Source organism: Clytia hemisphaerica, unplaced genomic scaffold (genome assembly GCF_902728285.1).
Source record: "Clytia hemisphaerica strain Z4C2 unplaced genomic scaffold, Clytia hemisphaerica genome assembly, whole genome shotgun sequence".
Classification (NCBI taxonomy): domain Eukaryota; kingdom Metazoa; phylum Cnidaria; class Hydrozoa; order Leptothecata; family Clytiidae; genus Clytia; species Clytia hemisphaerica.
The window spans coordinates 993,560-1,021,333 of NW_027103566.1; the positions used below are offsets into that span (position 1 = coordinate 993,560).

The 27,774-nt window shown below is 35.1% G+C and overlaps 3 long non-coding RNA genes across 3 annotated transcripts; 2 read left to right on the forward strand and 1 right to left on the reverse strand.

Annotated features, from left to right (window-relative positions):
* Positions 1-3,119: 3,119 nt before the first annotated feature.
* On the reverse strand, positions 3,120-4,180 carry LOC136800969 (uncharacterized). The gene is made up of 2 exons (XR_010845780.1): positions 4,020-4,180; positions 3,120-3,643 (listed from the first exon to the last, which is right to left on the reverse strand). It is a non-coding gene; the product is annotated as an uncharacterized lncRNA (long non-coding RNA).
* Positions 4,181-5,462: 1,282 nt separating this feature from the next.
* On the forward strand, positions 5,463-9,290 carry LOC136800970 (uncharacterized). The gene is made up of 4 exons (XR_010845781.1): positions 5,463-5,561; positions 7,549-7,623; positions 8,502-8,572; positions 9,098-9,290. It is a non-coding gene; the product is annotated as an uncharacterized lncRNA (long non-coding RNA).
* A 2,060-nt stretch (positions 9,291-11,350) lies between these two features.
* Positions 11,351-27,517, forward strand: LOC136801038 (uncharacterized). Its single transcript, XR_010845792.1, has 4 exons — positions 11,351-11,483; positions 12,721-12,848; positions 14,339-14,417; positions 27,418-27,517. It is a non-coding gene; the product is annotated as an uncharacterized lncRNA (long non-coding RNA).
* The last annotated feature ends 257 nt before the right edge of the window (positions 27,518-27,774 follow it).

Genomic DNA, 27,774 nt, shown 5'->3' on the forward strand with positions numbered 1-27,774 from the left:
CGATGAGGGGGGCTTTTCCTGTACCACCTCTTAAACTTTGATATAGTGGCTCTTTTTGGATGAAATTTGGCACACAAGATTCTTTTCACATAAGGCAACTTTTGACAAAAGATCTTTTTGATGACGTCGTCACTCATCATGCCTAAAGTGAGCAAAAACCGAAAATTTCCTTTGTTCTTTAAATAGCTATTGTATTCTAACAAAGGCTTTAGAAAACAATTGCCAAAGTCTAAAATGCTTAGTTTATCCTAAATTTTCAATAAATTACGATATATTTGACATGAAAAATAAATTTGTATTGGAAAAGTGTCAATTTTTGTGACACCTTACTGTCAGAAATGTCATCATTTTGAAGCTAAATAAAAGTTAGGAATTTACAGAAAATTTCATGGCAAAAGCTCTATTATTTCAGGAGCTTTTACTAGTAATCGCACGATGGGTTATTTTTTCTTATTAGGCATGCCTTCAAAGAGAGCAATTAATCGTTAATTGCATCCTGTAGAGAGCAATTAATCGTTAATCACACTCTCCAATGCCGCGCCAATGTTTACAAAATTGATTTTAATGTTTTTTCTTACATTTTTTTTGCATCGAACGTTTTAATTGCATTCGAAATTTATTTTGTGAGAAGAAAATCAATAAACAACAATAAAAGAAAGACATAAAGAGAAGAGAAAAATATAAAACTCTCAGTGTAATTTCTGTAATTTACTTTCCTAACTGGAATAAAGTAGTGAAAGCCATTGTGCGATTAGCTCGTAATCACATGATAACTCGTACAATTCGAAAATTGCACTCGTGATTTTTTTGTTTCGAATTTTCCTCGTCCTTTCGGACTCGGAAAATTAATAACAAAAAAATTACTTGTGCAATTATATTCGAATTGCACTCGTTATCATGTGATTACATATACTAATCTGACCTCCTAACAGAAACAGCCCCCTTCCTAGGATGAATAGGGTTAAACTGAAATACTTTTTAATCATTTTCGCTCGTTGTTAGTTATTCTCTGACCAAATTTGTTGTTGTTTGTTGAGATATGATATGTTGTCCACAAAGAATATTTGTCTGCAAGCTGATCTCTATAATTTGGTAATTTTGAAAATTTCAGTAAAGATTATATTTTCAGTTCACATGTTTTTTACAAGGTGTTTATTGAGAAAAACTCGACGGGCGTGGTCCAATCATCTACCGGCTTGCGGTGTCTATTATATGATATTATAACAATGGGATGTGCAATATGTTAGAGAGCATTTTTGCAAGAAATTCTTAAATGATTCGACTTTCGGTTAGGATATGCGTAGACAAAAAGTTCCAAAATAGTGTTTTTCCAGATGCTCGAAAAACATTCACTTTTGATTGTAAATTAGTACTGATAATTGTTTTTTAGTCTACAATTAAAACTGAACTAAAATAATATTTCAACACTGCAAAAAAATAGCGAGAAGGAGAAATTCACGTTTCTGGCTAGAAAATAGACGAACTCTCTTATTTTCTCATAGGCCCCGCCCCGTAAACGAAGGGGGAGGGCGTGTTCCCCTCACTTTCATTTTTGGACCTACCCCGGTGGGGTGGAGGTCCTATAAATTAACCTTTGTCCGTTCGTCGGTTCGTCCGTTCGTCTGTTCGTTATTAGCTTTCCTCGTGATTGGCTCATTAGTTTTTTCTGATTTTTTGCACATAGATGTAACTATAAACCCTCGAATGTGACGGAGCCCGATTTTCGAAAAAACGGCTTAAAAACGGGTTTTTTGTAAAAAATTGGATCGTTAACTTTTTCTGATTTTTTGCATGAAAGTAGGGTACCATCATAGGTAAAGGATGGCTCAGATTTTTTCAAAAGAAATTTTTTTGGCTCAAAAAACAATGTTCTTAAATTACTCAATTTTTTTAAGATAGATGTTTTTTTGCTCATGAGGGCTTACTTTTGAAGAATGTGTGTGTTTAGATATGAAATTTTGATTGCTTGGCGCGTTTTTATAGAAAAACTGGCCAAATTCGATATTTATTTATAAGCACATTATCAATTACCTAGGTATTAGCTTTTCTCGAGATTGCCTCTTTGATTCTTTATGATTTTTTGCACAAAGATGCATAACTATAAACCCTCGAATGTGACGGAGCCTGACTAAAAATTTTGGGCAAAGTTGAGCCAAAAAAACGGCTAAAGAACGGGTTTTTTGGACTTTGTGAAAAATTGAATGATTAACTTTTTCTGATTTTTTGCATGAAAGTAGGGTACCATCATAGGTATGTTCTTAGCCAAATTACTCAATTTTTTGATGAGATAGATGTTTTTTTGCTCACAAAGTCTTGAATATGAAAGAATATTTCAAGAGCATGAAATTTTGGTTTTTAAACGTTTTTTTTGTTAGAAACAAACGACTAATTTTAATAGATCGTCACTATTTGTGTTCTGAATGATTGTTTAATGGTCGCGCTCACGTAGATATCAATTATATATGTGTTAAATGCATAACTGAGTAGGTCCATAAAAGTATCACTTGTTATCCAATGAAGTAGCGTTTTATGGTATTTACAAGGTGCAAAGAATGAAAAATTTTCTTCAAACCCCAACCATGGTGGCTTCAAATAGCTTGCCGAGGCCTATGTACTATCATTTCACTATTCCCTATCGTTGACAAGGCTATATTTATTGATGTCTACTTTATTGTTCAACCAGAGATAACCAAGAGTAAAACAAGAAATTCTGTGGAAATACTGAAAGCCCTTTTGGATATTCTAAAACACCCCTTATCAGCGGCCTGGCTAAGTCAGGCCGGTGGAATAAAATTTCAAAATCTAAGATTCAAAGTGAAGAATTAGTCACCCGGCGATGAAAGATTACGAATTCAATTTATTTGTTGTTTTTGCTCTGAATGGTAGTAGTAGTAGGGGAAAATTAGTAAAATCGCTCGATCTTTTTAGTTAAAGCACTTGAGCTTTCCAAAAATATACAACAGGTCTCCGTTTTCTCAAGCTAAAATTTTCATTAATTTTTGACCCTATAATTTTGGCCTGAGACCGTCATATCACACCAAAGTGTCCGAAAAAAAATTTGCACCCAAGTTATTTTGATTCCCTTACGAAAGAACTATAATATTAGGTCATATTAGGTGTTTATAGAATGTTTGTGTGTGTGTTTCAAGTTTCAATATAATTTGTATAGCAAGAGAAAAATACTATATTCCAATAAATATATCAGGGTAACAAAATGTTAAAGAATAAAATATATAATTACGAAAGGAGGTAATCCTGCCCGGAAAATTTGAAACAGATCGGTACGGATAAATAATGTCACACGCATGATGTTAAAAGTATGTACAAGAAGAGTTGAAAACCGAACCGTGCTATTTGTCGTTCTATTTAGTTAATATTAACACACGAAGCGGTTCGGTACAGAGAGTTAGTACGAACCGTACTGATCCGTTTCAAATCTTCCGGACTTGATTACCCCTTTAAGTATCCTATAGAAAAAAAATGAAGGGGAAATATTTGATTAACGTTTGGCAATGTATCTTCTACACTGGATGATACAACCATCTTTAGCCATCAATTTTCCACCACAAATTCTTGAACAAAGGCTCCTTTCGTATTCTTCTGATACAACTCGTTTTAATGCGTTCGCGAAAAAAGTATTGAACTGAAATAAAAGAATACGGATTGTTTAGTTTTGTAATGTCAGAAATTCTACTAAAACTCTATCTTAAAAAAACTCAATTCAAAAGTTTCCCCAATTTCCCCTAGCTAGCGTCCCATCACGAGAGCGAGAAAGCTTCAAAGCATGTGGAGGATTTTCAAGTAAACTTATATTAATCATAAGAGCCTTTATTAAAAATTTGTTAATAGTTGATATTGTAGTTTCTTGAATTAACGAGGATGAGGCTTAATTAAGAATGAATCTCTTGATAGAAAATTCCATCGATGGAAATTGACCATTAATAACGGTAGTATCAAAGCTTTATCAAAATGACGAGACCTACTACCTTTTCATTTAAAAAATAAAAGATGCTTCTTACCTTATTTTCACGTTTTCCTGGACCACGCCCAACAGTGAACCCTTCAACTGACCATAATTGTTGGATCAATATCGTTGCTAAAAATGCGATCACCAATGATAACTTCATATTGTGATTATTGTTAATATTATGGAAAAACTTGATGTTAAGCTTTCTTTATTGTTTCGCAGGTATGATTGGTTTGGGATTGAAGTGAAGCATTTTTATACTGTAATTTTGATGATTGAAACAGTCTTATTGTTTGTCAAACTCTTTGAAAGGGATTCTATGGATATTGAAAGTTTTCAGATGAAAATTGTTGGTTTTTCATTAGCATCGTTAGATGACTTTCGGGAGGCTCGAATATTTTCCCTTTTTTCTTTGAAGTGGACCGCCATGTTTAACGAATACGGTTTTGATCAAAGTTTGTTTATTTTGATGAGAATCTAAAATGGCCACCTGAATTCTTGGCTGGCCATTTCTTGTTTATGATATATTTTATCATGGTATTATCATCATCATTAAAGTCCGTTAAAATTCTCATTAAACACTCTTTCTATACATGTGACATATTTTGTAACTTTTAAAGGTGTAAATTTCCATATTGGTTTACTGTAAACTTTTTTATAAGAACAAACTATATAAGAACGACTTTGATGGCCAAAATATAACGTAAGTAAATAATGAGTATAAAGTATATAAGAACAAGTTAAGAACATGTAGTCTCTAAAGCACTCGTAGGAAATTGATCAAAATTACTCACAAAATGGTGAAAATAAGAACATTTTTAGGCTAAATATTGGAAAGTTAAGAACTTCGGAAGGCTTCAAAATTTTTGATGTTCTTATAAAAAAAAAAAACATATATATTTATGCATAGGGTTTTCTTTAACAAGACCCTTTACCCTACTGAAATAAGAAATTAGAAAGTCTTTTCAAAAATTTCTTAAGTTCTAATGAGGTGCTCAAATAATTGCCATGTGACCTCACAAAAAAGGTAAAGGGAATTTTTCAAGTGGGCAAAATGTTACTAATTATACCTTAACTGTAATTTTTCCAAGTGAGCTTATTATCACTTCCCTTGAACATATGAATCTTGTCTTATTCTCTATGTACGACATTTTATAAGTAGTTGTAGGTCTTACAATAGCCCTCGAAAAACAATGAATTTACGGATTAAAAAGTTCTGCTAAAATAAAGCCTAATAAAACTGATAATATACTTTCTTGTTTGAGAAAGTCGCTCTCTGCATCCAAATTTTAAGAATAAGGTTCTCAAACCTGGAAATTTGCGACATTTTTTAAGTACATATCAAGAATAAAATTGTTCGAGAAAAATAATGAGTCTTAATGATTTTAGATTTTCCCATTTTCCCACAGTTGATATTTCCAGAAGCTTGTTATTTGCCACAAAATACTTCCACAAGTATCGAAACCTACGTTCTTCTTATTTTCGTTGTAGTAAAAACTTAAAAATATCAAATCGAAAATATTGGTCCATACTTCCGAGAGACACACAGTGCTAAATGTAGTGGACTGGTTGGATATTGGAATCTAAGCTTGTGGTATGTTTCGAGAAGACTTGTGAGTTATTTGTCATCCTATTAGTGCGGGGCGTACGGGCCTTCGTAATACCGATATACCGATCACTTTTTCTCTCAATTACCGATATACCGATAAATTTTTCGTTCAAATACCGATACCGATCAATTTTTCCCAATTTTTCCCAATTTTTCAGGTACTTATCTCCCGGAGGGGCTACTTAGGCAAATATGGGTGCTGGGTATGTGTGGACGATAAAGGTTGGGTTTGTCACCATCCAAAGTCTCTATGACGGTTACCAAACAGTAGCGTGGTGGGTAGATCAAGGATGGGCAGGCAAAAGTAGAATTTTGGCTTAAGGCGCCTTGTATGCTTATTCTAGCGCCCATTTTTTGGTTGCATTCGTATACCAAAAATTGAAGTTAAAATTCAGGTCATTTTAGAAACATTTAGGAAATGCGAGCGAAGCGAGCAAAATAAAATTGCGACATTGCTCATCGAGATGGATGAGTAAAGCCAATTACAGTATAATGACATTGAACAAAATTTTTGACAAAAAAAGAACAAAAAACACAACCATGGTCATGCTTCTCTATTAGTCAGTGGAAAAAGTTAAATCTGTTTGACGCGAGCCAAAATTTTTTCCAAAACAGAGCTTAAATTTGACCAAAAGTTTAGCAAGATCCTAAAAATTGAATAAGAGAACGGAAAACCATCAAGGAACCCTCGAACTTTCATAAAAATGGGAGCTTATCGAGTGATAGAATGTCGAATAGTAGAAAGTAACGGATAAAGATATAAATTTAACACTATCTCTAAATAAAAAAATTGAAGGAAGCTAGTGCGTGCGAATGAAGCAAGAAAAAAATTGTGAGTTTTTGTTTTGAATATTGTTTTCACCAAATTGGTCGTGGGGCGCAGTTAGATCTCGCTTCAAAAATCGGCTTATAACTTAATTGCGAGCGAAGGGAGCAAAAAAAATTTCATGATTTTTCAAGTTATTTCTGGTCTTTGGGCGCAATTTAAAGTGCATTTTAGGGTATTTTAAGAGTTGGGCGTTCAAAACTCCACTTGGGGAGGTTGAGACTCTTGCCTTATCAAAATTGCAGCCATGATTCTTAAAATTGGCGTCCCCGAGTGTTCCTTAATTTGTACTAATTTAAGTGTGAGTGCTTAGAACATATCGTTCATATATTCACATGGAAAAGAAGGCTTTGGCCATATGGAAAATTTTTGAAAGTCATCCGCAACCATGTAGCATAAACCCAAAAAAAGCGATGAGAATTTGATACTTATCAAGAAGAATTCGAAGAGGCTACTGCGAGCGAAGCGAGCAAAAAAATTGAGATATTTTGTTTTAAATATTGTGTATTCACCAAATTGGTGAACACAAGCTGTGTATTGCGAGCGAAGAGAACAAAAAAAATTGCAAGATTTTAAAATTTATTCCACCAAAATTGGTTTTGGAGCGCAATGGCTCATGATTTTCGATACCAAGGAGGTGGTCGATACCGATAGTTGACCAAAAATACCGAAATACCGACATAAAAAGGGTCTTTTACCGATACTGAGATGGTCTTAAAATACCAATTACCGATCAATTTAAAACCCTAAGAATACCCCTAGGGTGAATTTCACAGAATTTGATAAGAATACAGTCATTTTGTATTTGGTTAACAGAAAACTGCTTCCTTTGTTAGAGATAAATTGAAGCTTTGAGGAAGAAATGTAATTTTGACCCAAGAAATGTTCACTCAAAAGTCCAAAACTCTCAAATTGGTCATTTCTCATATTTGTAAAAAAGTGAAGTCTAAAAAAGTAAGAATACGTTAAGAATATTTCACCCTCAATTCTGTCAATTTCTTAAGAATACTTGACCCTCATCCAAAGTACACTATTCTTATAAAAAAGCGTGTATTTTGATAATATTTAGCCTACAAGTTTGATATTTTGTACAATGCCTCATTCTTTCACAATATTGGATTTCAAAACAATTTATAGTCTATCTAGATCATCGCAAGGGAGTCCTGACTGGACCTGCATTATTGCTGACTACTCCACTGGCACATTAGAATGTATATGAGTGTAAGTGAAAAATATTCTGTCCTCTTTTCTTTAGACTATATACTTTGTTTTTTCATTTTGTCATGAATTGCATACTTTATATTGTACCAGTTTCTCTATCACTCAAGACCCAATCAAGGTCATTTTACAAATAGAGAGCAATTGCTTATGCTTATTGGTTAATGCTTAATGGTTATTTTGCAGAATGCAAAGTTTCTTTTTTAATTTGTCATAATTGTCTTTTATGTGCATGTTTTGAGTGTATTTTTAAGCAATCTAGAGCTCAAATTTTCAAAATTTCCCCCCTCGGGCCAAACCATGGTTGGCACTCGCGGTGTCACTAAACTTCAGCCCCCCCCAAATATGAAAATGCTTCCTACGGTACTGTTATACTAGTATGACAAAGTTAAATACTTAGCGCCCAATGTTATTGATAACAAAGCTTTATACTAGTATGACATTTTTCTTTACTTAACTCGTTTTCTATGATCAAACTATTGCTGAATTTTGATTGTTAAATATTACAAAACAATCCTATGAGTTTTAAATTGCTCAAAAGGTTAGTCTGAGGAATTATTAACTAGGCACCTGGTTTTGTATTATGTATTCTTATTATATGACACGTATATACATGTTGTTTTTATAAGAACATCCAAAATTTTTTGAAGCCTTAGGACTTAATGAGTTCTTAAAATGTTCTTAATTTCACCATTTTGTGAGTATTTTTGTGCAGTTTCATAAGACATTAGGTGTTTTAGAGTCTGTAAGAATTAAGAATGTTCTGATATAGTTTGTTCTTATAAAATACGTGTAAAATCAAAGACTCCGTTTTAATAAAAATAAACCTGAACAATTGATAATTAGGCACCTGAATAGTAAATGATTTCCTTTACTCGTAGAACGTTTCTCTGCTGCTGTTTTGAACATCGTCATCCGAGCGAAAACGTCATTCACAAGCTCAAGTGATCAGGTTTGATTTCAAAATTGTTTATGTTTCAAAAAAGTGGAACCCTCCTTTTTCTTATAATGACACTTTCCACTACTTTCTTCAGAGAGGGGTTGAATGGTAATTTGTAATTGGATCGTACCGTAAGTTGGTATCTAATGTCGACATTCCTCTTCTAATTTCAACACCTTTCTTTGAAAAATAGGGTAACATAGGAAGGTCGGAATCGCTGATTGAAACTAATTTTCTTTGTTTAGCAATCAGTTTTCTTTATAAGTGATTCCGACCTTCATATACCAACCTTTTTATACCAACACCCTTCTATCTCTAAAGAAGGGTGTTGGTATTAGAAGAGGGATGTCGAAGTTAGACCAACTTACGGTAAGAAAGAAGGTCACTTATTTTAAAAGGGGAATCAGACCCAGTTCTGCATCATATCTAAATGTTGCCTTGTTTATTGATACAAACCCCCTAATAATTCTCTCTACTGTTTGTCCAATAATTGAATGATAGAAAAACACACAAAACCTACTTTTTTTCTTATTTCAGGTCGATGAGTTGATTATTTTGTACTCAAAAATTATCGTAACGATTGATGGTTTTAGCTTGTACCAGTCACTTAGAGCATACAGAAACCAGCTTGCGGCTAAAGCTAGAGCACAATATTGATACACGAGCAGAAAAGACTTTTATTTAGGAACATGAATCATCACACCAAGGCTTCTTCTTGGCAAATGATGTATTTGCGACATCGTCTTCGACTCGGCATAAATAACACTCGTGGGCCATAAATGAACTATCACGGGTATAAACAATCATAACGCCCGCAAAAATAGCGTTATTATAACAATAGCGTTCAGTTTGAGGTCGTTTTTGTTATTTTCTGCCCGCGTAGTTTGAGTATTCAAACTAATAATCAAACTGCAAGGGCAGAATTAATGAACAACGAACGAAAACTTAACGCTATTACTATTATAATTCATATCGGACATTCAAACAACGTTTTTTTCTAGCGTCAACCAAGTCTTTTCGCTTCAATGCAATCTCTTCAACAAATTTTTAGCACCTTGCGATCGGGCCGCAAATAAACAAAAAGTGTTTTTTTTTCTGACGTTATTTTAGTCTCTTCGCTTAAATGCAACCAAGTTCCTTGATGCAACGACCTCAATCCAATTCCGAGCGGGCCGCAAATGACGTTATTGCCCTATACTCGGGCGGTTAATGATATTTCAGCCCTCTGAAGCCTGGCGCTTCAGTTTCCTCAGCGCGGGTATGACTATTTGAGTCACAAAACCTTTCAATACCGCCCGCCGATTGAACCTTTAATGGCTTACTTATTGACCGCTATATGGATAATAATATTGGTTGGTATAATAGAGAGAGCGCATTAAATAGTAGAACGTCGTATAAGAGAGAGCCAACTTCTTTTCTTAGCTCAAGCATTATACGGAACAGAATCCATTCGACCACCACCGTTGGCTTACAAAAAGTGGAAATCAGCCGGTCAAAAGGGTGTAACTGATTGCGTCAGCTGTGGTGAGTGATTGACACTGTCTTGTAATATTTTATTTTTATTTTTCATACTTAAGTATTGTACTATCGGCTTAGAAAATGATTCAAGTTGCAGTGCTTGTTGGTCAGGTCCTAGGTCATGGCGTTCTAAAGTTACAGCCCTAGCAAGCGTGCAGTGACGTCAATTCAATGGGGGCTGAAAAATCGAAAATTTACAAAAACGACGTCGGATTTTTGTCAGTGAAAGACATCATTTTTATCTGAAGAATTTTTCACCGGATAAGGTTTCGCTCGTTTTTGGTGATGGTAAAACCTTTTGGCCAATGCTTTATGCATATATATGGGTTGGTCTTCAGATTTGAAATCGATTGCTCCGAGACATATGGAATAGCTTTGATCCATCTATTCCGTTCATCAGATTTTGTCAGCGGCGGCAAACCAAATAGACGGACCTTCTCTCCAGTGTTTATTTTAGCATTCTTTTGGCGCAATACATCGTTTTTTGCTTTACTTTGGTCATAATTTGACCGACAGCCCTTCACAAAATACTTCTTATCCATGTCTTTCAAACTTAAAGTGTGGGCGTTTGACTATTTTTGACGTCAAACCGTAAATAACGCAATGCAATAGTGAAAAGATTAATTGACGTCAATGCAATGTCTTCTTTTTTGTAAAAATTTTTCAGCCCCCATTGAATTGACGTCAATGCACGCTTGATAGGCCTGTAACTTTAGAACGCCATGACCTAGGTCTATAAATCAACCCGAGTTTGTTCGTTTTTTTTGTTCGTGATTAAAAAAACTAAACTTTAAATTTCAGCAAAAAAAAGCTAGAATCAGATATTTTGGTTGTTATTTTCCTTAAAAGCCTCCTGCAACTCAACCAAATAGAAATAGAAATAGTCCATTGAATCAAATCATGGGTAAAAGATTCTAACCTCTACAGGGTGTCCCAAGAAAAAGTACTGTGTCAGACCACTTCTTGAAGTAGAACAAATTGCGTGTGTATCGCAAAATCTTGATAGCAAATAGACGATCTTTAATGTGTTGTTTGACAAATGACAATGATAGAAATATTTTCGGTTTATTGCCCTGCTGCATTGGTATGTCATTTAAAGCCTATGGGTTTTTGCGTTTTGCGTTTCATTGTTGAACTATTTTGCTCAGAATTTCAAGATCGGATAGCCGATGACTTTCGAAAAATTTTTTGCCCATATTGTATAAGGATAAGGAGTTTTCGCTGCGACGTCAGATGTTTAGCAATGAAAATTATTTATTTCTCCACAGATTTGGGCTTTTCGATCAACATCGTATTACTTCAAGTGTGAAAATGACACCGATAGGCGATTTGGCAATTGTTACCGACACATTCAACAAAGTATTGTAGTCTATATTTCAACTGGTATTGTTGTGCTTATGGAAAGGTATATATACATTTTCGGACCTAAAAGTTACCAACATACCAATTCCCGCACATGGCGGAGTTCAATTTTTATGCCCGGGATTTTTTTCATTAGTTGTTTCCAATATCTTGTTTATTTTCAATTTAATGTTTTCTGTTGATTAGCCCGGTAGGTTTATAAAAAGACCGCTTGTTTCATCGGTTTTGTTTGCTAGTTGTAACCCACTTGTTTAGAGCATTGCGGCCTTTACACCGTCTCTTGATTAGATTTTTCGTAATGGTCACTGGGAGCAGATGAGATGAAGTTTTTATAAGATACTTTAAAAATTTGTCATTTGGAGTAATAAAAATGACTCGTTCTTTAGAAAAAGTAACAAAATTGTTTTATTACTGGTTAACGACCAACCAAATCAAATAAGAGTTTAAAAAACTCAATCTCGTATCCCGCTGAGAGCTGAGATAAGTTGTGATACTCCGCCTTTCCAAAGCATTCTCGCCAGTCAAAAAATATATGAAATCGATTTGTCAACTTAGACCTCCAAACATATTCAAAAGTACAACAATTAAACTTTGATTGGTTTCTATGTCTACGTGTCTTTCCTCTCGTGAAATAACGACTAAAAAACACAATGGCAAAACGTTATTTTTATTGTGAAATTGTTGCCTCGTGACTGTATATACTTTGAACTCTTTGATCATTTTGGTGGAGAATAGAGCGAGTTGCTTTGGAAACGAATTGTCTGTTAAAAAGGGGAGGGGTAAGATTTCATTACAGAAGGGGGTGGGTAAAAAGGGGACAAAAAACCAAGGGGGTCATACCCCTCATACTCCCTACCCCTTTCTTTGATTTCTTTCGTTGCTTACAGGCAGTGGCGTGGTGGGAAAATTTCTCTGGGGTGGCCAAGGCAAATATGGCGCCCTTTTTAAAGATTTTTTGTTTTTGGCGTCCCTCTCTATACGCTCATTATGAACACGAAAAAGGTAGTGTGCGAGCGAAGCTAGCAAGAAAATTTTGACTTTTTGAGGTGATGAGGGGCGCCATTTTTGTTTTTTTATTTGTCAATTTCGAAATGGGCGCCTGAAAAATCCTTCTTGGCGTCCCTTGTTTTTGGGCGCCCCTTCTCAAAAGGGCTTGGCCCCCTGCCCCCCCCCTACCACCACGCCACTGCTTACAGGTCTTTTTGATAATTTTTTTTCTTCATTTTCTCGAGAATTTGTTTTCTTATTTTCATTTTTTTGTTTTCTCACCCAATTATCAGGTTATATAGATGCAGAGTGCGGCTGGATAGTGGTAGAAGAAGAGGAAGATCGTCAAAGTGATGCACCATCATTGAAACGAAGAGCTCTCTTTGTAGTCATCTATGCGCCGAAAAGGGGAATTCTCGAGGTTTAGTTCTTTTTTCTTCTTATCTTTATTTTTAAATCTAAATCTAGCCTATGAAAAATACCTTATCGCTAGAAAATTCGTCGCTGAAAAATATCGTCAGCAAAAAATATTGGTCGGCAAATTGTACAAAATTTCGTCTCTTTACCGACGGATAGTTTTTGACGACGAATTTCTTACCATAATAACGTCGACCTTTTATATAGAGGACTTAAGGCTGGAAAACCTGGGAAAACACCGATAAACTCAGCAATTATTGTGTTCCTTTAGTTTTAGTGGCAATCGTTTGTCATGAAGAGCACATCAACTCTTAAATTAGTGCTAAAGTAATTAATTTTAAACAAAAAAAAGTTCAAAATATTCGTCGGCAAAAATTAATCTTTGGTCAAAGATAATTGTCGGTTATAAAAATTCTTTGGTAAAAAATTCGTCACTAACCGATATTTTTGACACTTTTTGTCGACGAGCTCGCAAATAAGATATTATAAGCCGTTGTGTGAAGTTCGGTTAACTCGAGACTTGAACCACCTTCCCGAAATCGAGATTTATTTTGTCTTATAGATATTCTAACGCGTTGTTTTCTTTTTTGGTTAGCTAGTATGAAAGTTTTAAGATTCGAACTCTCATCAAAAGTTTATCAGCTTTGGTGTTTGGCCTAAGCTTGTACAATTCGAAAATTGCACTCGTGATTTTTTTTGTTTCGAATTTTCCTCGTCCTTTCGGACTCGGAAAATTTATAACAAAAAAAATCACTCGTGCAATTATTCTCGAATTGCACTCGTTATCATGTGATTACATATACAGTATGTCTTAAAAAAAGCGGGTCAGCAACTTCAATGCGCTATAATTTTTTAAATTTTTAATTATTTGTGATAATTTTTACACAATTCGAAAGGTCTTTTATTAAGCTTTCTGAAAATATAAAATTTGTCCGAAATTGTTATCAAAATAGCGAGTGTATTAACTGTATTTCAGTCCGATACCCTCCAGTGGCTTCTTAATCATCAATTAAAACCTTTTATAAAGTGAATACTTTTTATAGGAACATTTTCTTATAACTTTTTGACGTGATGTGCTAATGTTTAACTGTTTCGAAATATTAACGCAATTTTAACAAGTTTTACTTTTTCAGATTCGTAATTTCACGAGGATCACAATGGTATAAAAATCACAACTTGAACAATCTTCTGGAATTTTAAAATCTAAAATCACAAAAGTAGTCAAACCGGTTTTTCTTTGTGATATCTCGAGTTAATTGAAGACATCAAGAACATATTAATAACTGAAAATCTTGAATACTCAGCGTAATATATATTGTTTAAAAGTAAATGTTAGATTTTCGGAAAGAAAAATTAAAATCCTATCTAACGGTATAAAAATTATTATGAAATATTTTTTCCCTATTGTATAATTTTACTTTGAAGTTATAGGCCCGCTTTTTTTAAGACATACTGTACTTCTTAACTGTCTAATTTACTGTTCTTCTGCTTCAGATTGATCTGTCCAACGTTTCCTACTACAAGAGGATGGTTCAATCAAAACGATTCATGTTCCGTATCATTGCTCGTTGAGGTATTTGTTTTAAATCCTTCTTAATTGTACAGTTGAGTCTCCGTAACTCGAACACGCAAGGGAAACACAAATTTCTTCAAGTTAAGGAAATTTCGAGTTAAGGAGATGTTCGAGTTATAAAGGTTCGAATTATGGTGACTCCACTGGAATAAAAATCCTGGTTTTCAAACTTATTGCTCCCGATTTTCATGGCTTATCTCTTAGAGCTAACTAATGGAGTAAGGTTTGAAAGGCACTATTAACTAAAAGGAAGAGAAATTTCGTTCGAGTTAAAGTGACATTCGGGTTAAAGAAATTATGGTGACTGCACTGTACAATGCTGGACAAAAGGTTTGTAGACTTCTGCAATATTTGCAAAATACTTCAATATCGATCAAAAACAAGTTCCCAAGAGGCTCTGGGTGCTTTCCAAGCCTATCCAAAGCTGTTCAAAGTCTCTCAAAGTCACCCACTGCAGTCTAACCGCAAGGGCAAACCACAAGGGCTTGATTAACTGCCTTACACCAGTATCAAAACGCTGATTTTTTGCTTGTGGTTCCCTCAAAAGCAATTCAAAAGCAATGCAACGACTTCAAAAGTGTTTTTCTTAACTTCCATCCCCTTTCAGACACATTGAAGAGTCATTTTGCTCTATTTCTCATCATTTTTCACTGAAATTTCATTTGTCTACAACCTTTTGTCCGGCATTGTCTGAATTTTTAAGAAAAAATTGAACAGGGGTCTTCTCTGAAGTGGCAATTTTCCATCAAAGTATCTCAAATCGAACAACCAGAAGAAATTTCTAATTATTTCGACCATCACAGCAGGAATTATACCAAAAAAATCAAAAAATCAGCCATTTTCAGAAGTATTGACACCCCCCCCCCTCAAATAGACTCAAATGTGGAGCAATAGAAAATGCTGAATCAGCAAAAATAAATTTTGAGACTCAGGAATGATCCTCAACTAGAATAGAGACAATTTCAATCTGAAACTACCATTGATATTTCCAAAAATTTGAGCTGGAAAATACACTGAGTCTCAGAATTCTCAGACAATGCTGGACAAAAGGTTGGTAGACTTCTGCAATATTTGCAAAATACTTCAATATCGATCAAAAACAAGTTCCCAAGAGGCTCTGGGTGCTTTCCAAACCTATCCAAAGCTGTTCAAAGTCTTTGAAAGTCACCCACTGCAGTCTAACCGCAAGGGCAAACCACAAGGGCTTGATTAACTGGCTTACACCAGTATCAAAACGCTGATTTTTTGCTTGTGGTTCCCTCAAAAGCAATTCAAAAGCAATGCAACGACTTCAAAAGTGTTTTTCTTAACCTCCATCCCCTTTCAGACACATAGAAGAGTCACTTTGCTCTATTTCTCATCATTTTTCACTGAAATTTCATTTGTCTACAACCTTTTGTCCGGCATTGTCTAAATTTTTAAGAAAAATTTGAACAGGGGTCTTCTCTGGAGTGGCAATTTTCCATCAAAGTATCTCAAATCGAACAACCAGAAGAAATTTCTAATTATTTCGACCATCACAGCAGGAGTTATACCAAAAAAATCAAAAAATCAGCCATTTTCAGAAGTATTGACACCCCCCCCCCTCAAATAGACTCAAATGTGGAGCAATATAAAATGCTGAATCAGCAAAAATAAATTTTGAGACTCAGGAATGATCCTCAACTACAATAGAGACAATTTCAATCTGAAACTACCATTGATATTCCCAAAAATTTGAGCTGGAAAATACACTGAGTCTCAGAATTCTCAGACAATGCTGGACAAAAGGTTTGTAGACTTCTGCAATATTTGCAAAATACTTCAATATCGATCAAAAACAAGTTCCCAAGAGGCTCTGGGTGCTTTCCAAACCTATCCAAAGCTGTTCAAAGTCTTTGAAAGTCACCCACTGCAGTCTAACCGCAAGGGCAAACCACAAGGGCTTGATTAACTGCCTTACACCAGTATCAAAACGCTGATTTTTTGCTTGTGGTTCCCTCAAAAGCAATTCAAAAGCAATGCAACGACTTCAAAAGTGTTTTTCTTAACTTCCATCCCCTTTCAGACACATTGAAGAGTCATTTTGCTCTATTTCTCATCATTTTTCACTGAAATTTCATTTGTCTACAACCTTTTGTCCGGCATTGTCTGAATTTTTAAGAAAAAATTGAACAGGGGTCTTCTCTGAAGTGGCAATTTTCCATCAAAGTATCTCAAATCGAACAACCAGAAGAAATTTCTAATTATTTCGACCATCACAGCAGGAATTATACCAAAAAAATCAAAAAATCAGCCATTTTCAGAAGTATTGACACCCCCCCCTCAAATAGACTCAAATGTGGAGCAATAGACAATGCTGAATCAGCAAAAATAAATTTTGAGACTCAGGAATGATCCTCAACTACAATAGAGACAATTTCAATCTGAAACTACCATTGATATTCCCAAAAATTTGAGCTGGAAAATACACTGAGTCTCAGAATTCTCAGACAATGCTGGACAAAAGGTTTGTAGACTTCTGCAATATTTGCAAAATACTTCAATATCGATCAAAAACAAGTTCCCAAGAGGCTCTGGGTGCTTTCCAAGCCTATCCAAAGCTGTTCAAAGTCTCTCAAAGTCACCCACTGCAGTCTAACCGCAAGGGCAAACCACAAGGGCTTGATTAACTGCCTTACACCAGTATCAAAACGCTGATTTTTTGCTTGTGGTTCCCTCAAAAGCAATTCAAAAGCAATGCAAACGACTTCAAAAGTGTTTTTCTTAACTTCCATCCCCTTTCAGACACATTGAAGAGTCATTTTGCTCTATTTCTCAATTTGTAGACTTCTGCAATATTTGCAAATACTTCAATATCGATCACAAGTTCCCAAGAGGCTCTGGGTGCTTTCCAAGCCTATCCAAAGCTGTTCAAAGTCTCTCAAAGCACCCACTGCAGTCTAACCGCAAGGGCAAACCACAAGGGCTTGATTAACTGCCTTACACCAGTATCAAAACGCTGATTTTTTGCTTGTGGTTCCCTCAAAAGCAATTCAAAAGCAATGCAACGACTTCAAAAGTGTTTTTCTTAACTTCCATCCCCTTTCAGACACATAGAAGAGTCATTTTGCTCTATTTCTCATCATTTTTCACTGAAATTTCATTTGTCTACAACCTTTTGTCCGGCATTGTCTAAATTTTTAAGAAAAATTTGAACAGGGGTCTTCTCTGAAGTGGCAATTTCCACCAAGTATCTCAATCGAACACCAGAAGAAAATTTCTAATTATTTCAACCATCACAGCAGGAGGAGTTATACCAAAAAAATCAAAAAATCAGCCATTTTCAGAAGTATTGACACCCCCCCCTCAAATAGACTCAAATGTGGAGCAATAGAAAATGCTGAATCAGCAAAAATAAATTTTGAGACTCAGGAATGATCCTCCAACCAATAGAGACAATTTCATCGGAAACTACCATGATATTCCCAAAAAATTTGAGCTGGAAATACACTGAGTCTCAGATTCTCAGACAATCTGGACAAAAGGTTTGTAGACTTCTGCAATATTTGCAAAATACTTCATACGATCAAAAACAAGTCCCAAGCGGCTTGTGCTTTCCAAGCCTATCCAAAGCTGTTCAAAGTCTCTCAAAGTCACCACTGCGTCTAAACGCAAGGCAAACCACAAGGGCTTCATTAACTGCCTTAACCATTCAAAACGCTGATTTTTTGCTGTGGTTCCTCAAAAGCAATCAAAAGCAATAAACGACTTCAAAAGTGTTTTTTCTTAACTTCCATTCCCCTTTCAGACACATTGAAGAGTCATTTTGCTCATTTCTCATCATTTTCACTGAATTTCATTTGTCTACAACCTTTTGTCCGGCATTGTCTGAATTTTTAAGAAAAAATTGAACAGGGGTCTTCTCTGAAGTGGCAATTTTCCATCAAAGTATCTCAAATCGAACAACCAGAAGAAATTTCTAATTATTTCACCACAGCAGGAATCATACCAAAAAAAATCAAAAATCAGCCTTTTCAAAGTATTGACCCCCCCCCAAATAGACCCAATGGAGCAATAGACAATGCTGAATCACAAAATAAATTTTGAGACTCAGGAATGATCCTCAACTAGAATAGAGACAATTTCAATCTGAAACTACCATTGATATTTCCAAAAATTTGAGCTGGAAAATACACTGAGTCTCAGAATTCTCAGACAATGCTGGACAAAAGGTTGGTAGACTTCTGCAATATTTGCAAAATACTTCAATATCGATCAAAAACAAGTTCCCAAGAGGCTCTGGGTGCTTTCCAAGCTATCCAAAGCTGTTCAAATTCTCTAAAGTCACCCACGCAGTCTAACCCGCAAGGGCAAACCACAAGGGCTTGATTAACTGCCTTACACCAGTATCAAAACGCTGATTTTTTGCTTGTGGTTCCCTCAAAAGCAATTCAAAAGCAATGCAACGACTTCAAAAGTGTTTTTCTTAACTTCCATCCCCTTTCAGACACATAGAAGAGTCATTTTGCTCTATTTCTCATCATTTTTCACTGAAATTTCATTTGTCTACAACCTTTTGTCCGGCATTGTCTAAATTTTTAAGAAAAAATTGAACAGGGGTCTTCTCGAAGTGGCAATTTCCATCAAATCTCAAATCGAACAACCAGAAGAAATTTCTAAATTATTTCACCATCACAGCAGGAATCATACCAAAAAAATCAAATCAGCCATTTTCAAGTAGTGAACCCCCCCCTCAAATAGACCCAATGTGGAGCTGAATAGACAGACTCAGGAATGATCCTCCAACTACAATAGAGACAATTTCAATCTGAAACTACCATTGGTATTCCCAAACATGCTGGACAAAAGGACAACTTTGTATATTTGCAATACTTCAATATCGCAAAAACAAGTTCCCAAGAGGCTCTGGGTGCTTTCCAAGCCTATCCAAAGCTGTTCAAGTCTCTCAAGTCACCACGCAGTCTAACCGCAAGGGCAAACCACAAGGGCTTGATTAACTGCCTTACACCAGTATCAAAACGCTGATTTTTTGCTTGTGGTTCCCTCAAAAGCAATTCAAAAGCAATGCAACGACTTCAAAAGTGTTTTTCTTAACTTCCATCCCCTTTCAGACACATAGAAGAGTCATTTTGCTCTATTTCTCATCATTTTTCACTGAAATTTCATTTGTCTACAACCTTTTGTCCGGCATTGTCTAAATTTTTAAGAAAAATTTGAACAGGGGTCTTCTCTGAAGTGGCAATTTTCCATCAAAGTATCTCAAATCGAACAACCAGAAGAAATTTCTAATTATTTCAACCATCACAGCAGGAATCATACCAAAAAAATCAAAAAATCAGCCATTTTCAGAAGTATTGACACCCCCCCTCAAATAGACCCAAATGTGGAGCAATAGACAATGCTGAATCAGCAAAAATAAATTTTGAGACTCAGGAATGATCCTCCAACTACAATAGAGACAATTTCAATCTGAAACTACCATTGATATTCCCAAAAATTTGAGCTGGAAAATACACTGAGTCTCAGAATTCTCAGACAATGCCGGACAAAAGGTTTGTAGACTTCTGCAATATTTGCAAAATACTTCAATATCGATCAAAAACAAGTTCCCAAGAGGCTCTGGGTGCTTTCCAAACCTATCCAAAGCTGTTCAAAGTCTCTCAAAGTCACCCACTGCAGTCTAACCGCAAGGGCAAACCACAAGGGCTTCATTAACTGCCTTACACCAGTATCAAAACGCTGATTTTTTGCTTGTGGTTCCCTCAAAAGCAATTCAAAGCAATGCAACGACTTCAAAAGTGTTTTCTTAACTTCATCCCCTTTCAGACCCTTGAAGAGTCATTTTGCTCTATTTCTCATCATTTTTCACTGAAATTTCATTTGTCTACAACCTTTTGTCCGGCATTGTCTAAATTTTTAAGAAAAATTTGAACAGGGGTCTTCTCTGAAGTGGCAATTTTCCATCAAAGTATCTCAAATCGAACAACCAGAAGAAATTTCTAATTATTTCAACCATCACAGCAGGAATCATACCAAAAAAATCAAAAAATCAGCCATTTTCAGAAGTATTGACACCCCCCCCTCAAATAGACCCAAATGTGGAGCAATAGACAATGCTGAATCAGCAAAAATAAATTTTGAACTCGAATGATCTCCAACTACAAGGAGACAATTTCAATCTGAAACTACCATTGATTCCCAAAATTTGAGCTGGAAAAATACACTGAGTCTCAGAATCTCAACAATGCTGGACAAAAGGTTTGTGAGGACTTCTGCAATATTTGCAAAATACTTCAATATCGATCAAAAAAAGTTCCCAAGAGGCTCTGGGCTTTCCAAGCCATCCAAAGCTGTTCAAAAGTCTCTCAAAGTCACCCCTGCAGTCTAACCGCAAGGCAAACCACAGGGCTTGATTAACTGCCTTACACCAGTATCAAAACGCTGATTTTTTGCTTGTGGTTCCCTCAAAAGCAATTCAAAAGCAATGCAACGACTTCAAAAGTGTTTTTCTTAACTTCCATCCCCTTTCAGACACATTGAAGAGTCATTTTGCTCTATTTCTCGTCATTTTTCACTGAAATTTCATTTGTCTACAACCTTTTGTCCGGCATTGTCTGAATTTTTAAGAAAAAATTGAACAGGGGTCTTCTCTGAAGTGGCAATTTTCCATCAAAGTATCTCAAATCGAACAACCAGAAGAAATTTCTAATTATTTCAACCATCACAGCAGGAATCATACAAAAAAAGCAAAAATCAGCCTTTTCAGAATATTGACACCCCCCCCTCAAATAGACCCAATGTGGAGAATAGACAATGCTGATAGCAAAAAAATTTTGAGACTCAGGAATGATCCTCCAACTACAATAGAGACAATTTCAATCTGAAACTACCATTGATATTCCCAAAAATTTGAGCTGGAAAATACACTGAGTCTCAGAATTCTCAGACAATGCTGGACAAAAGGTTTGTAGACTTCTGCAATATTTGCAAAATACTTCAATATCGATCAAAACAGTTCCAAAGAGGCTCTGGGTGCTTTCCAAGCCTATCCAAGCTGTTCAAAAGTCTCTCAAAGTCACCACTGCAGTCTAACCGCAAGGGCAAACCACAAGGGCTTCATTAACTGCCTTACACCAGTATCAAAACGCTGGTTTTTGCTTGTGTTCCCTCAAAAGCAATCAAAAGCAATGCAACGACTTCAAAAGTGTTTTTCTTAACTTCCATCCCCTTTCAGACACATAGAAGAGTCATTTTGCTCTATTTCTCATCATTTTTCACTGAAATTTCATTTGTCTACAACCTTTTGTCCGGCATTGTCTAAATTTTTAAGAAAAAATTGAACAGGGGTCTTTCTGAAGGCAATTTTTCACAAAGTATCTCAAATCGAACAACCAGAAGAAATTTCTAATTATTTCAACCATCACAGCAGGAATCATACCAAAAAATCAAAAAATCGCCATTTTCAGAAGTATGAACCCCCCCTCAAATACCAAATGTGGAGGCAATAACAATGCTGAATCAGCAAAAATAATTTGAGACTCAGAATGATCCTCCAACTACAATAGACAATTCAAATCTGAAACTCCATTGATATTCCCAAAAATTTGAGCTGGAAAATACACTGAGTCTCAGAATTCTCAGACAATGCCGGACAAAAGGTTGGTAGACTTCTGCAATATTTGCAAAATACTTCAATATCGATCAAAAACAAGTTCCCAAGAGGCTCTGGGTGCTTTCCAAGCCTATCCAAAGCTGTTCAAAGTCTCTCAAAGTCACCCACTGCAGTCTAACCGCAAGGGCAAACCACAAGGGCTTGATTAACTGCCTTACACCAGTATCAAAACGCTGATTTTTTGCTTGTGGTTCCCTCAAAAGCAATTCAAAAGCAATGCAACGACTTCAAAAGTGTTTTTCTTAACTTCCATCCCCTTTCAGACACATTGAAGAGTCATTTTGCTCTATTTCTCGTCATTTTTCACTGAAATTTCATTTGTCTACAACCTTTTGTCCGGCATTGTCTGAATTTTTAAGAAAAAATTGAACAGGGGTCTTCTCTGAAGTGGCAATTTTCCATCAAAGTATCTCAAATCGAACAACCAGAAGAAATTTCTAATTATTTCAACCATCACAGCAGGAATCATACCAAAAAAATCAAAAAATCAGCCATTTTCAGAAGTATTGACACCCCCCCCTCAAATAGACCCAAATGTGGAGCAATAGACAATGCTGAATCAGCAAAAATAAATTTTGAGACTCAGGAATGATCCTCCAACTACAATAGAGACAATTTCAATCTGAAACTACCATTGATATTCCCAAAAATTTGAGCTGGAAAATACACTGAGTCTCAGAATTCTCAGACAATGCTGGACAAAAGGTTTGTAGACTTCTGCAATATTTGCAAAATACTTCAATATCGATCAAAAACAAGTTCCCAAGAGGCCTTGGGTGCTTTCCAAGCCTATCCAAAGCTGTTCAAAGTCTCTCAAAGTCACCCACTGCAGTCTAACCGCAAGGGCAACCAAGGGCTTGATTAACTGCCTTACACCAGTATCAAAACGCTGATTTTTGCTTGTGGTTCCCTCAAAAGCAATTCAAAAGCAATGCAACGACTTCAAAAGTGTTTTTCTTAACTTCCATCCCCTTTCAGACACATTGAAGAGTCATTTTGCTCTATTTCTCATCATTTTTCACTGAAATTTCATTTGTCTACAACCTTTTGTCCGGCATTGTCTAATTTTTTAAGAAAAAATTGAACAGGGGTCTTCTCTGAAGTGGCAATTTTCCATCAAAGTATCTCAAACCGAACAACCAGAAGAAATTTCTAATTATTTAACCATCACAGCAGGAATCATACCAAAAAAATCAAAAAATCAGCCATTTTCAGAAGTATTGACACCCCCCCCCCTCAAATAGACCCAAATGTGGAGCAATAGACAATGCTGCAGCAAAATAAATTTTGAGACTCAGGAATGATCCTCCAACTACATAGAGACATTTCAATCTGAAACTACCATTGATATCCCAAAAATTTGAGCTGGAAAATACCTGAGTCTCAGAAATTCTAGACAATGCTGGACAAAAGGTTTGTAGACTTCTGCAATATTTGCAAAATACTTCAATATCGATCAAAAACAAGTTCCCAAGAGGCTCTGGGTGCTTTCCAAGCCTATCCAAAGCTGTTCAAAGTCTCTCAAAGTCACCCACTGCAGTCTAACCGCAAGGGCAAACCACAAGGGCTTGATTAACTGCCTTACACCAGTATCAAAACGCTGATTTTTTGCTTGTGGTTCCCTCAAAAGCAATTCAAAAGCAATGCAACGACTTCAAAAGTGTTTTTCTTAACTTCCATCCCCTTTCAGACACATTGAAGAGTCATTTTGCTCTATTTCTCATCATTTTTCACTGAAATTTCATTTGTCTACAACCTTTTGTCCGGCATTGTAATAGCTTTACATGCATTCCGGTTTCCGCCGTTAAAAAGGAAGAAAATATTCGACTTTCATATAGGATCACCCCCTTCAATATCGGTTTTTACAAAATCGAATAAAAATGGATCTAATGTATATATTTAATGTTTTCTTCCTCCAATGGCGGATCTGCGTTAAAGGGACATGAAATTAGTAAAATGTAGACATTGCGCGAACCACGTGTCATTAAAGAGAACAATTAAAATCACGTGTCCAAAAAAGAAAACTTGTAAAACAATTTAAAGTATCAAAATCAGCCATATTTGTTTAGATTTTTATTTTGACATGTGACATTTGTTTTGATTTTGTTTACAAATTTCGTCAGTACTTTTACGTCCCTTTAAGTTAAATAACCTTTTGTCAAACCTGATGTCTTGTTTTCCCCATAGTAATGTACATAGTTAAAGTGAAAACAATTACAGCGCAGTTATTGGAGAACTTGGTTATTTTTCCTTTTTATTCTCAATCTTCATTTTCTGATCGTAAATATTCGAATGTTTTCCTTTTGATAATATAAAGGAAAAATAATCGAGTTCGCCAACAACTGTACAATGATTATTATTATTTTCACACGAGTGATTCCTTGATCTTAGAACATTATTATCAGTGCAATATTTTTTTCTCACATCACCAGAACATTATTATCAGTGCAATATTTTTTCTCACATCACCAGAACATTATTATCAGTGCAATAGTTTTTCCTCACATCATCAGAACATTATTATCAATGCAACATTTTTTCTCGCATCACCAGAACATTATTATCAGTGCAATATTTTTTTTTCACATCACACCAGAACATTATATCAGTGCAATATTTTTTTCTCACATCACAAGAACATTATCATCAGTGCAATTTTTTTTTCTCACATCACCAGAACATTATCATCAATGCAACATTTTTTTCTCACATCGAGAGAACATTATTATCAGTGCAGTATTTTTTTCTCACATCACCAGAACATTATTATCAGTGCAATATTTTTTTTCACATCACCAGAACATTATATCACTACTATATTTTTTCTCACATCACCAGAACTTTATTATCAGAGCTATTTTTTTTTTACATCACCAGAACATTATATCAGTGCAATATTTTTTTCTCACATCACCAGAACATTATCATTAGTGCAATATTTATTTTCTCACATCACCGGAACATTATTATCAGTGCAATATTTTTTTTTCACATCACACCAGAACATTATATCAGTGCAATATTTTTTTCTCACATCACAAGAACATTATCATCAGTGCAATTTTTTTTCTCACATCACCAGAACATTATCATCAGTGCAATATTTTTTTCTCACATCACCAGAACTTTATTATCAGTGCAATATTTTTTCTCACATCACCAGAACATTATCATCATTGCAATATTTTTTTCTAACACCACGAAATTAATCTCAGTGCAATATTTTTTCTCACATCACCAGAACATTATTATCAGAGCTATTTTTTTTTACATCACCAGAACATTATATCAGTGCAATATTTTTTTCTCACATCACCAGAACATTATCATTAGTGCAATATTTATTTTCTCACATCACCGGAACATTATATCAGTGCAATATTTTTTACTCACATCACCAGAACATTAATCAGTGCAATAATTTTTTCTCACATCACCAGAACATTATATCAGTGCAATATTTTTTCTCACATCACTAGAACACTAATCAGTGCAATATTTTTTTCTCACATCACTAGAACACTAATCAGTGCAATATTTTTTTCTCGCATCACCAGAACATTATTATCAGTGCAATATTGTTTTCTCACATCACCAGAACATTAATCAGTGCAATATTTCTTTTCTCACACCAGCAGAACATTATTATCAGTGCAAAATTTTTTTCTCACATCACCAGAACATTATTATCAGTGCAATATTTTTTTCTCACATCACCAGAATTTTATTATCAGTGCAATATTTTTTCTCACACCATAAGAACATTATTATCAGTGCAATATTTTTTCCTCATATCATCAGAACATTATTATCAATGCAACATTTTTTTCTCACATCGAGAGAACATTATTATCAGTGCAGTATTTTTTTCTCGCATCACCAGAACATTATTATCAGTGCAATATTTTTTTTCACATCACCAGAACATTATTATCAGTGCAATATTTTTTTCTCACATCATCAGAACCTTATTATCAGTGCAATATTTTTTTCTCACACCATAAGAACATTGTTATCAGTGCAATATTTTTTCCTCATATCATCAGAACATTATTATCAATGCAACATTTTTTTCTCACATCGAGAGAACATTATTATCAGTGCAGTATTTTTTTCTCACATCACCAGAACATTATTATCAGTGCAATATTTTTTTTCACATCACCAGAACATTATATCACTACTATATTTTTTCTCACATCACCAGAACTTTATTATCAGTGCAATATTTTTTTCTAACACCACCAGAACATTTATATCAGTCCAATATTTTTTTCTCACACCACCAGAACATTTATATCAGTCCAATATTTTTTCTCACATCACCAGAACATTATTATCAGTGCAATATTTTTTTCTCCCACCTCTAAAACATTATTATTATTTGGATTTAACACAGGTTAAATCGCTGTTTAACTTTTATTTGATAAACGCCACATACAGTATTCGAATGGCTGGGGGCCGCCCTCCGCCAACTGAGTCTATTTTGCTAAGAGCCACGTGACGTCATGTTCATAATGGCCATCGCATCTCCCTGTTCTAACTGAAAGCTGACAGGATGAAATATTTTTACCTCCCTCCCTCCCTGCAGTATGGTTGTAGGCGATCCTCACTTATTTATACTAGTATTGTATTCATCGGGACAAATTTTCCCCAAAACTTACTATTCGAGGATTAGCCATAAATTTATGCCAAACTTATATCTATCAACTCACGCTTACTTCTCAGCCGTCCGACTACCTGATTGGTTTCTACCCCTAATCTAGGCCATAGGCAAATGGAAAGTTAAAGTGTAAAATATTTTTGTCACATCACCAGCACATTAATATCAGTGCAATATCCTTTTCTCATGTCACCAACACATTATTATCAGTGCAATATATTTTTCTCACATCACCCAACCAACAATAATGAAGAGATAGTGAAAACAATGGTTTCCATCATTCTTGACATTCAAGCGCCAAACATGCAGAAAAAGGTCTTTTCAACTAAGAGAAATTCAATGAGAAATTTCCAAAAATTAGATCTTAAATGGATTTGAGATATTTGGTCCGCAGAAATCTTCTATGGTCCTGAGTAAAGCGTCCAAGTATTTTTGTCTAACTTTTTTCCAAAGTCAAGATTTCTCGCTTATTGTATCTTGAATATCTCGAGATTGGAAAATAGTTAGGCAAGAATATTTTCAGGGTTACAGAATTATATAATCCAATGCAGAAAGTTTCTTTCTAACCTTTTTTAAAACCTAATAAATTCAAGGTAGCAATTTTTTGAGAATTATATGTAGTAGTTTATAGTTTCTTATCATTTTTAATCATGTGAAAAATTTACTTTACTTTTTTCAATCAGGCTGTTGAACTAATGATGAATACCACTGGATTAAGACCAAAATTTCTTGAGAGTTCGTTGACATTGATTTGTTGTGATGGACTTTAAAAGGCAATGAATTCAAGAGGTAGGCTTGGCAACAAATGTATCATATTGTCAGCCCCCTCCAAGAAATCTGAAGAGCATTAGTGGTTGGGGCTAATATTTTGCAATTCTTTGTTATTACCTATTCAGCGGGGGTACCTAGCTGTTTTGGTGGATGCTCTGGGGGCTGTGTATATTTTCCAAATTGAATATTTCAAAATATTTCAAATTAGTGAATTTTTTTACCCTTGCGACCAGTTTCCCATCCAATTTTGATTCTCGTTTCTTTCCACG